Below are 12,918 nucleotides of genomic sequence, written 5' to 3' on the forward strand. Positions count from 1 at the left end.
TATCTTTGTAAAAGACTTATTTCTAGTTGAGTAAAAAGACTAACAAAGTGTACAATGGAGACTCAATTTTTGAATTTCCAACCAAACCATGTAACATGCTGAAATTACTCTTCGTAATTTTCTTGGATTATCCATTATCACAAGAAATAACAAAGGAATGAATTAGATAGAAATATCATTTATGCCATGCTCTTAGTATAACCTGCCATCAATAAGGAATACAATGTTAGTTCTGCATAATAAGCCAATAGATTGGTCAATTTTGCAATTTTTTTGGACATGGAAGTTCTCCTGGTTCCATCCAATAGCTTGGAGAATAACATATCTACTTCCTAAGGACCTCCACTAAGGCTTATAACAAATAATAGAACATAATTGGTTTATATTTGCATGTAGACTTCTATGTCATGAACGACATCAACATATACTTATATTTTTATAATTTTATGGCCTAACCAAATAGATAACATGGGTGGTTAAATCAAAGCAATTATATCTACTCCTCTTAGGTTCAAATCCAACTAATGACATGATTTCCCCTCATTGGGCTATTTTGGCTTTGTAGGGAGTTGTTTCATGTTGATGGGTCCAAGTTTGATCCCAAATCACATTTGGCAGGCTACACATTAGGTCCCCCCTAATTGTGGTTGCTTAGTTAATATTTCCCTTTGTAAGACTAAAGGTGAAATTGGTGTCATTGACTAGTAGCATTTAAAAATTTTAAAACCTAAAGTGTATAGCTCCTTAGGACAGATTTTGAACTAGCATATGTACATCTTGACCCTATATCTATTAGTCCTTACATCTTAACCCTATATCTATTGGTCCTTGAGAGATATTTAAAAATACCAAGTACAAACCTCTCATACATGTTACATATATAAAGGTGTAACATCTCTTCCACCTAGACATGCATAAGTGACACATCTCTTTCACCTAGCATACATGCATGACACAACTATTCTGCCTAGGCCATAAGATCACCTTCTTCTCTTGGTGACACTACTTTTGGAAAAGGTTTGAAAATCCAACAATGAATACTATAGTTTAAGTTTGACAAATGATCTATTTTGTATTTGGTTGGATTTTGGGGAGCATTCTAATCAGATCTTTTAACAATTGTGTACATAGGGCTATTACATATTTTTAAGTCATGTGAAATAATTGTAGGAAACTTTCATTGCTAGAATTCAACAAAGATTTCCAATGTTGTTAACAAAGTGGAGTGTTGGATAGGACTATGCTCTCTCCCACCAAATATTTAGAAGCAAGGGTACATTTCCAAATGAAAATGAGGTTTATGCTCAATTACAAAACCTACAGTGCTAACGAGATAATCAATCAATAAAAATAATTTTGACACAAGATAAGACACATAATGCTCTTATCCTTTGAAGGGAAATTCAAATAATAATATTATTCACTACCATTTCTTTCCTTGTGTAGTTATCTACATATATCTATAAAAAACTTATTTCTAGTTTAGTAAGAATATCAACAAAGTGTACAATGCAGACTCAACTTTTGAATTTCTCACAAAACCAAGTTAAATGATGAAATTACTCTTTCTACTTTGCATAGATGATCCATTGTCAAATGAACTAATAAAGGAATGAATTAATTAAAAATACCATTCCTACCTTTCTCTTAGTATAAACCACCAGCAATAAGGAATAAATTGTTAGGTCTTCATAATAAGCTAATAGATTGGTCCATTTTATAGTTTCCTTGGTTCCATGCTATATATTGGAGAATTACAACATATCTACTTCCTAAGGACCTACATTGATGTTTATAACAAGGACTACATCATAACTGGTTTATAGTTGCATGTATACCTCTATGCATCATAAACGATATCAACAAATACTTGGATTTTCATAATTGTATGGCCCACCCAATGGGCTGGCATCGATGGTTGAGCCAAAGTGATGATACCTTCTCCACCTAGGTTCAACTCCCACTAATGACATTCTTACCTGTCATTAGGCTAGTTTGGCTTTGTAGGGAGCTATTTCATGTTGATGAGGCCAGGTCCAATCCCAAATCACATTTGGCAAGCTACAAATTAGGTTCCCCCTATTTGTAGTTGCTTAGCCAAGGTTTCCCTTTGTAATACAATAGGTTAAATTGTTTCCATTGGATAGTAGCATTTAAAATTTAAAAAAGCTAAAGTATATAGTTCCTTAGCACATACTTTAAAATAACATAGATCCATCTTAACTCCATATATATTAGTCTGTAAGAGAGATTTAAAAATCCCAGGTACAAACCGCTCACCCATCTCACAGATATAGGGTTCTAACATATCTTCGACCTAGACATGTATAGGTGACACATCTCTTTCACCTAGCATACATGCATGACATGTCTCTTCCGCCCAGACTATAAGATCACCTTGCTTCTCTTGGTGCCACTACCTTTGGCAAAGGTTTGGAAAACGAAGAGTAAACCAACAATGAATTCTGTAGATTAAGTTTGACAAATAATCTATTTTACATTTGGACAAATTTTGGGGAGCATTCTAGTCAGTTATTTCAAACGTTATGTATATATGGCTATTACATATTTTTATGTCATGTGAAACAATCCCAAGAACAATTTGTTGGTAGAATTCAACAAAGCATTGTAATGTTGTTAAGGAAGTGGAGTGTTGAATAGGATTGTGTTCTCTACCACCAAATATCTAGTAGCATGGTGACATTTCCAAAGGAAAAGGGAGATTATGCTCAATTGTAAAACCTACAGTGCTAATGAGATAATGAATCAATAAAATTTGTGTCCTTATTTAGCTATCTACATATCGTTGTAAAATAATTCTAGTTAACTAAGAATGTCAACAAAGTGTACAATGAAGGCTCAACTTTTGAATTTCCCACAAAACCAAGTAACATGCTGAAATCACTTTTTGTACTTTTCCTGGATGATCCATTGTCACAACTAACAAATTAATGAATTAGTTAGAAATATCATTCCTGCCTTGCTCTTAGTATAACCCACCATTAATAAGGAATAGATTGTTAGGTCTGCATAATAAGCCAATACATTGTTCCATTTTGCAATGTTTTTGGACATGGTAATTGTCTTGGTTCCATGCTATATCTTGGAGAACAACATATCTACTTCCTAAGGACCTACACTGAGGCTTATAACAAAGACTACATCATAATTATTTTATAGTTTCATGCTTACCTCTCTGCCTCACTGATGACATCAACATATACTTGGATTTTAGAATTGTATGGCTTATCTAATGGGCTAGGATGAGTGGTTAAATCAAAGTGGTTCAACTCTCTCTAATGAGATTATTTACCCTCATTGGGCTAGTTTGGCTCTGTAGTGAGCTATTTTATGTTGATGGGGCACATTTAGTAGGCTATAAATTAGTATACCCCAGTTGCAACTCCGTAGCCAATATTTCCCTTCATAAGACCATGGGAGAAATTGTTGCAATTGACTAGTAGCATTTAAAATTTTAAAAGATTAAAGTGTATGTGTTAGGTCCCTATAATACTTGTGATTCCCCCATTACTATTTTCATTGTAGCCCTTATTTTTATTATTTGCCCTTATTGTCCACATATTGTTATTAGTGTGCCCCATAGAAACTCACTATTATTATTGTTGTGACCTTAACTTATTACTTTTATATCAGCTTGATTATATTATGATCCCTTAGACTTCTATATATAGAAGGAAGGTTTAGTCATTTGTATCATCCAAGAATTGTTCATTTGTGTAATGTAAAGGAGGTTTCCCCCTCGAAGAGACTGAATTCTAAGGCGTTGATCTATCATTTATATCTTTTGGTGAGCTGGTTTCATAACATTTGGTATCAGAGCTTTGGATTCTAGGGTTTCGCTGCTCCAAACAAGTCATTGTGGAATTTTCACTATAACTTTTCTTTTTGCACCATTTCAAAAGCTAGAAAATAAAACCATTTGAGCCGAAATCTTTTTGAACTTCAAATATGAATTTTAGAGCTTGTCTCGCCATATTTTCGGAGATATGATGTGAGGAAGTTAGGGGTTTTGCAGACTCCTGCATTACATTCCAAACAGGTGACCTGGGGACAATTGTCATAAATTTTGTTCTGAGCATATTATTGAAATTTCGTAAGAATTTTCACAAAGAGGACAACCTGCAGTTTTCTATATATCAATTTCAGGTACTAAGGTTGAAACAGTGACACGTGACATTTCGTGCAAGTTCACTCTACTGAACTAGTCTATAATCAGGTCACCATGGGAGATTTGGCATAACTCTTCCTTGGAGAATCCAATATTTATCAGACTTACAGGGTTAGAAAGAGGACTGAAAGGGATATTTTAGGATGCGATTTGAGATATTCAAGATCCGTAGTTATAGAGATACAACAAATTCAATATTGAGCTCTTACAAAGTGAAAAAAAAGGTGTGTAGTTTCTTTTTAAAGTTTGCATAAGATTCGTTTGAAAAATTAGTTTTAAGGAATTCAAAGGGAATAGTGAAGAATTACTAGCATTAATTGATGCCATGAAGAAAGAAAATGGAAACACCTAGTAAGCGACCTGGAATATCTAGCATGATTCATGAAGAAGAGGAAGAAATGAAACATGATATATCAAAATTACAAGACCAAGTACAACATATTTCACTCTCACAAAAGGTAAGTGAAGCTAGGATGGATGGCATGGAAGCTATGATGAATGGAATGGATGCTAAGATGGAAGAATTGAAGACAAATTTGAATAAGTTGCTACAAGAAATGATTACTAATGGTGAAAGGCTATTAAAGGAAACTCATGATGGGAAAAAAAGAAATTTTAATCATGATTTCATAGACTCTAATGTTGGATTGAAGACCCACCATGTTCCAAAAATCGATATGAGGAATTTTGATGGCAAGGATTCCAGAACATGGATACTATAGATGGAGCAATTTTTCGATCTCCATAATGTGCAAAACACACAAATGGTACTTATTGCAACTTTATATTTAGAACCAAATCAGTTTGTGTGGTATCGATGGCTTTGCTCTCATAAACAAATTATCACATGGGCAATTTTTACAGAATAAATGATAGCACATTATGAGGATACAAAAATGCAACACCTTTTTTAGCCAATTGATAAATCTCAAACAAAAGGGTTCAAAGACGGAGCACATTGAGGACTTCCAAAAATTGAACATAAGGGTAAAATATATTCTAGAGGAGCATAGGATTGATGTGTTCATAGGGACTTTAAATGATAATATCCAACATGAGGTTCGCCTTTGGGAACCTGATTCATTGGAGAAGGCATTCAGGTTAGCAAGAAAAATGGAAAGAAAAATTATGGCAACCAAGAAGCCTAGCACTCACAATTATAAATATGGAAGTGTTGTTGCCCCAAGCCTTCCATAACCTACAAGGTTGGCACCACAACAATTGGAAGAATAAAGAGAAAAAGGGCTTTGTTGTAGTTGTGATAGCAAATACACTGAAGGTCATAAGTGTGATGAGAATAAATTATTCTACATAGAGTGTCAAGAGGAGGAAGAAAAGGAACCAGAAATGTCAAAAGAAGAGGATATACTCTAGGAACAAACCCTAGATAAAGAAGAAATGAATCCAACCATATATTGTAATGCATTGCCTAGAATTACCACTCCTCAGATTATCAAGATAGAAGGACATATCATGAATAAAAAGGTAATAGTGTTAATTGATTCGGGAAGTACCCATAATTTTATTCATTGTAAGATATCCAAGGAATTGAATTGATTCTTATATCCAGCACCAGAGTGTCAAGTGATGGTTGCAAGTGGAGGAACCATAAATTTCTCTGGAAAGTGCCATAATATCAAGCTATCCATGGGAGAATATGTATAGAATAGCCCAATGCTTTCCATTCCAATGGGTGGTGCTGATGTTGTACTAGGAGTCTAATGGCTACAATCTTTGGGTACAATAGCTTTTAATTTTCAAGAACTTTTCATGAAATTTTGTGGGGAAGGAAAGGAGGTTGAATTAAGGGGTATTGCAGGGAAACCGGGAAATATAATTTGTGGGCTCTAGTATTGCAGAAATGGTGTTGCAACTCCTGGGACTCCCTTCTTTAATTTTATCAACCTAGTAGTTCGTAACAAACTGGAAGCGACGGTGCTGTATGCACAAGTACTAGTTCTCACAGCAGGCTGTCACTTGGTCAGCTGGCACAAGTTCGCTAGGAGCTCAAGCCAACTATTATGAGTTCTCAGAAGAATACTTTAATCATGATGGAAGAAGCTAATCTCAAAAGGGCTATTCTACTTTCAGAAAGAATAAGAAAGCTGAAAGAAAATGCAAACCCTAGAAAACCCTAGTTTTACCAATTAACCCTACCTTTGCAAGAAAAAGAGAGGAAACTACTGAAATGGATTTCATGGACAATTGTCAATATGAAATGCATGTACTTAAGCTATTTCTAAAGGAAAATGTGGAAGAAACATTTTTTGTATTTTTGAGTAATTTTGCAGAATTATTATGCCTCTGCTTTAACTATTTTTTACTGTGCAAGGGTTTATTGGCGAAAGGAAATGGAGTGGGTGCTTGTAGGAGGTTGGGAAGGTGAGAATAGGGCCTAAGGGGTCCCTAGCACCATTCCACAGAATTTCACAGTGATCAGATCTCGAAAAACCGCTCACGTGAACTTCTACAAGAAGTCTGCAGGGGTTCTATAGGATGTTCTACAGGAACATGTCGAAAGTGATTTTTGAAGGTTTGGAGGAAGAAAAATGGTGGGAAAAAAGAAATGAAGGTTGGATGAGGATGTTAGAGGGTCTAGGACTCTATCAATGAAGATCAAACATGAAGGTGATGGATGGATTGGTTCAAAGGATAAGAAAGTGATTTTGCACAAAAACTTAGAAATTAGGGTTAGTTGGGAAACTGTGGTAAATGGAGGGAAGAAATCATGAGTGAGGGGTTGGAATAGGTTGTATGATGGAGGAAGGGTAGGTAAGGATTTTTTACAGGTGTTTTTCACATTACTTTCCAAAACTAACCAAACAAAGACTATGCAAACCAAAGATCTAGCTATTTTGACCTAATTTGAACTAGAAACCAGGAACCATGATGAACAGAAATTTATTGGTAGAAAATCATGTAAGATAAATATGAAAACTAAGCAAGAATAGATCTAAGCATGTAATCACAATTGGTACCAACTTTTTCAACTAAGAATCTAACACTAGCAATTGCATGAAGAAGCAAGAACAGTGTTTTTGTGGCAACAAGGACACCTTGGTCTTAGCTCATGGTCCCAAGGAGGGAGAGGTGATATCAAGGGTTGATTGATGACCCTTTTCGAAGATATTTTCTATTACCAACCTATCAAATCAACTTGAGACAGGAACAACTATTTCAATCATCAAAAATGACCTAAGTAACAAAGCAAGATTTTAATCGGAATAGCAGAAATTATACTATGAATGCAGCAAAGACACATAAAAGTGCACAAAGGAGGTACTGGCACTTGGGTTGGGCCCAACCCCAAGAGAAACAACCTCCTAAGAAAGATCAGAGCTGGTGTAAATCTGGATTCATATTTATTGATTAAGAAATAATAGTTACATCCCAAAAACTGTCTACAAGAAAAAGCTCGAAAATGTGCTGAAATGCAGAGCTAAGCTACTGACTAAAATATAACTAACATCTGCCTAACTCCCAACTAAAAAATGACTAACTGAAATGAGGCCCTAAGCCTTCTTATTTATACAAATTGAGGACCCCAATAGGCCTCCTAAACTTTAGGGACTCGGCTGCCAAAACTTGCAGTTAACAGTAGTCCTACTTGACTTGCTTGGTTGCCCCTTGTGCTCTGAGTTTTTGATGGAGAATTCGAGGTAAGGCTCATAAATGAAGGGGACACCTTCCTACAAATCCTCTCCCTTGTTCTACCACAAACTGCCTGCCAAGTGCTCATTAAACCTTTTATTTCGTCTCAAAATTACCCAAAAAAACTGCATAAAGCACACATTAGACTTGTTGGCATAATGACCAACCCAATTCACTCTATTAGCATAAATATAATCAAAAACATGCAATAAAATAATGAGAATGGTGGATTAAGTCAAATTAGGAGGCTGAATGAGCCCATATAATTACCCATTTCTGGGGCTCATCAATAATTAGCTCTAATGGTATGCCAAAGCATCTAACAGTATGCCAAAGCTTCTAAAGAAGGAACAACGAGGTGTAATTGCACAATTATGTTCACTAGAGGTTCCCACATTGAAATCATCTATTTCTCCTAATCTCCCAAAAGTATTGGACAATTATTCCGAAGTATTTAAGACTCCCAAAGGCCTCCCACCTATTCATGACCATGATCATGCTATTCATTTGATTCCAGGAAGTGTTCCTCCAAATATTAGGCCATACAGATATCCCTATGCCCAAAAGAGTCAAATTGAACGTATGGCTGCATAAATGCTAGAGGCTAGTATAATTCAACATACTCAAAGTTGTTTCTCTACTCCAGTAGTATTGGTGCACAAGAAGCATGGACCATGGCAGATGTGTCCAGATAATAGGGAGCTCAACAAGCTCACTATTAAAGATAAATTTCCCTTTCTTGTCATTGATGAATTATTGGATGAATTGCATGGATCAATTTACTTCACCAAGTTGGATCTTCATTTAGTATATCATCAAATTAGAATGAAGATTGAAGACATTCCGAAAACAACATTTAGAACTCATGAGGGTCATTATGAATTTTTGTTCATGCCTTTTGGTGTTACCAATGCACCTTCTACATTTCAAGGTTTGATGAATTTCATTTTCAAACCCTTCCTTAGAAAATTTGTGTTAGTATTTTTTGATGATATACTAATCTAAAACAAGTCTTGGAAGGATCACATTCAACATGTTGATGATCTTCAGTATTACAACAAGAATGTTGTAACTCCCAAGGCTACCGACTTTAATTGTCAACCTGGGGTGCATACAAACTTAAGAGGTATCAGCACTATGTGTGCAGCATACAATGTGTCCTTCCTTTGTTGTCATGATGTAATGGAGTGCATGTGTTGAATTCAAATCCTAAACTAATTGAACAAAATGAAATTCTCGAAATGGAACCTTAACCTATTGCAAGAAAGAAAGTACAAGGAAAGAGAATGAAATCAAATGCTAAAACACACCATTTTCTAATTATCTCCTAAGAGGATTTTCTTCAAAAGAATGCTAAGTTAACATGTATGCAGTCCTACTATCCTAAACATGTAGATTCAAACCATCAAACCTTCTACTGTTTTGCATGTATATAAAATAAATTTGTTTTTCTCTTTGTATTTTTGTCTTGATGAAAATGAGGTGGCAGTCTGTAATTTGATTACAGGTTAACTTTGTAATCAATCAGCCACACACAAATAGATTCTATATGTGGATTTTCACCATGAGGGTCCCACTTATCTGACCAATCACTGTCTGTCCCTCATTGAATTCTCTTTTTATTAAGTGCTTCAATCCGCGCCATTGATCTCACTTCTCCAGATCCAACGGATATTGCATCATCTGCTCACCAACTAACGCAAATGATTTCTATCGTCGATGTGACATGTCCAATCGAATAGCTGTTGCATAATCTCACGCAAGATCTTTCACAACAGATACCAGGTTGAGAGCGCATGAGAAAAGTGGTTTTCCCATGCTGGGTGTCACTCACTAAGGTTAATCACGTGAATTTTAGGAATACCATTTACAGCCTTTATGGTATGTGAGATACCACTTCCCACTTATCAATACCACTCACCAACTAACCCAGATGATTTCCACCATCGATGTGACCCGTCCAATCGAACGACTATTGCGCAATGTCACGCGAAATCTTGCATGACCAATATCAGATTGATAGCACACGAGAAAAGTGGTTTTCCTATGCTACGTGTCGCCCACTAAGGTTAATCGCGTGAATTTTAGGAATACCATTTACAGGACTTAGGGCGCGTGAGATATCGCTAACCACTTATCAATACCACCCAATGCTTAATTCATAGTTTTAATAAAGGCAGTTAAGGAAAGGTTTAGTGATTAGACTCAGTATTAACGCTTACATTAACTAACTGTGATGTTTAAATAAAATGTATGAACATAGAAAAATACCCGATTGGGGTGTAGAATGCAGATACATAGTCATAAGAGAATTTTACACCAGAACAATGCATCCACACCACACTTCAATCATTTATTCAACAAAATGGAAATTAAAGAGTCTTTTCCCTCTCGGCTCGACTACAATAGTTTTTTTTACCTTTGTTTCAATCTCAAACCCTATCTCTATCACGCCTCTCACTTACTCACTCTACTCTCGATAATCTCTCTGTCTTTACATTCTTTCCTCTTTTGTGAATCAAATCCTATCCTAACTGCATTGACAACTCAATCTCTATTTTTATCACTCAACCATTAAATCCCTATTCTCAAGCTCTAATACACATCTATACTAACACTTATCTCTTAATCTAAAAATAATACAGTCATGTAATTATTAAAAGAATTAAAGTAAAGATAAATTTGAGAGATCCAAAAATCCATATTTGGGAATAAGAAGACTAATCCAAGCAACTAGATGATTATTATGAGCTTCCAAATATTTTCCAATGATGAAATCATTCTTGTGATCCTGCAAAATAACTTACATCAACCATTTAACTCTATCCTACAACAAGAAATCATTAATTCTAAATGCAGAAATAGAAAGAAATAAAAACAAGAGATGCATGTGAATAAGCAATGAAAAGAAGGAAAGAAAATGATACAAAAGGGCTCTGAGGTTCCTGGGATGGCCAAGTGCAAGGAAACTCAAAGACCTATGGAGGAGAAAAAGATTTAGAAGTTGAACATAACACCAATATTCATCATTTTCATCAAAATAACTATAGCCCTACAAGGAAATACAATGGAGCTGCAAAAATACAAGCTCTCTCCATAGTAACACTAATGAAAAAATTCCCTAGGGGAGAATTCGACTTGGTACTTATACAAAATTATTAGGAATCATTCCCCATGAATGGAGGAAGCTTTCCCCACCAAAATCCCTTGATTTGTAGATCTAGTCCCCTTGATTGGTGGAACACAGTCCTAGATTTTCTCAATCATTGGAGTTCCACAATTTGTGCCATAATTCCATAATATCTTGTTCACCTATTATTTATTATTGATCCTCCAGTAGTAGGTAACAAGTCCCTAAATTATCTCCTCCTCCAAGTCTTCATAATCTGCCCAATATTCTCATAATATTCCACAAAAAATAAATAATATTAGGCACAAATATTCAATTATTCATAAGCCTTCCTAATGAATATATTAAAGTTAAAAATAAGTTATCTAATGCAAAAAGCAAGGTTTAATGTGCTGAAGGATGGTCAAAGGCCTTAATTTATTGCTTAATTTAGAGGCATGGGCCTTAATTTATGTCTAATTTAGAGGCCCATCATAACCCCCTGTTGAAAGTGTTTCTTATCCTCTAAGAAACTTAGTGTCCTCATTGTGCCTCATCCATGGCCCTGGTGGCCTCTGTCTTATGCATTAAGAATATTGGCTGCAAGTTCTATAAGGACAAGCCCAAAAACGTATTTGTACAAAGAAATTTTTCTTTTTTCTTGAGACCATTAGATGGCCTTCTTGCCCTTATTCAAGATTGGTTCTTGAATATTTTTCAATTTGGCAAGGTCCTCCACACCGTTATCAACCTTCTGCTACCTTGTTCCGCCATTTTAAAACCTCTAACATCCTCAAAATGCATTTAGATGAGAACTAGGACATCCTGTAGGAATTCCTGTCAAAACTACAGGAAACCCGTTTTGAGCATAAATGATAGATTGGGGTTAGGGCAGGTCCTCAACCTTGACTCTTATGCATTTCTCCCATTTTTATGCCTTGGAGAAAAGCTAGAAAGATATTGGCAACCTTTTGGACCACCTCTTTTCATCAGTGCAGTTTGATTTATATTTTGGTGGTGAATGCCTTATTTCTTTTTGTTGCCTTCTTCTTCTCCCTTGTGGCCTAGATGATTGCCTAATGACCTTGGAGTTCTCTATTTTGATTAGGTCTCTCTTAGGCACTGTCATTTTTGGTTTTAGCACAATTTTTCTTTTCTTCCTTCTTGTAGCAACATTCTGCCTTCCTGTAGTAGTCACTCCTTCTTCCTTCTAAGTCTTCTAACTTTATGGTAGTGATGAGAAATGATGAAGAGGGATTGGATGATGATGCTAGGGCTGAAAGGGAGTAGTGTAGGTTTGTGAAAATGGAGAGGATGCTCTTGTTTTTTATTCAAGAATGAAATGGGAAGGATGAATGATGAATAGATAGTGAATATGAAGTGGATGGAGGGCTTGGAATGTTGTGGTGACTTGGCCTTTGCAAAAATTTCTTCTTTTAACTGTTTTCTTCATTCCTTGAAATCACCACCCTTCATAATTTGACTTTCAAACATTGCATGAGTGAAGGAGTGAGTTGCAATTAACTAGGTGATGGCGGCTGAGACTGATGACCAATCATTACCTTATAAAACCTCATCTCTCAGGCATTGACAACAAATTTCTAACTATAATATGCTCAAGAGAAGAGGTTAAGAATATTGCATACCTGTACCTACCTGATGGTTGTTGGAGAGACATGCATGTTGTTGCTCAGTTGATGTTGATGTGCAAGTGTTGGATGGAAATGCTGATTATCTTAATGCTGCTGCTAAGTTCTGGAGGAGCTTCTTTGACTTCTGGATCTCCTTTAAAACTGCTCACATTCAATCCTGTAGGTGTTGTTCTGTATCCTGTAGGTTTATAGGACAACGAATTTTTGTCCATATCTCTGAAACAGTAGACTAGATTGAACTGAAACATTTTGAGCACATTTCAATCGTCATTATGCACCTCCTCATAGAACAATTTTGGTCAATGGATGAACGAATC

This window comes from Pinus tabuliformis, chromosome 6, assembly GCF_031772625.1.
Source record: "Pinus tabuliformis cultivar Carrire ecotype Pingquan chromosome 6, CPIR1, whole genome shotgun sequence".
NCBI classification, from domain to species: Eukaryota; Viridiplantae; Streptophyta; class Pinopsida; order Pinales; family Pinaceae; genus Pinus; species Pinus tabuliformis.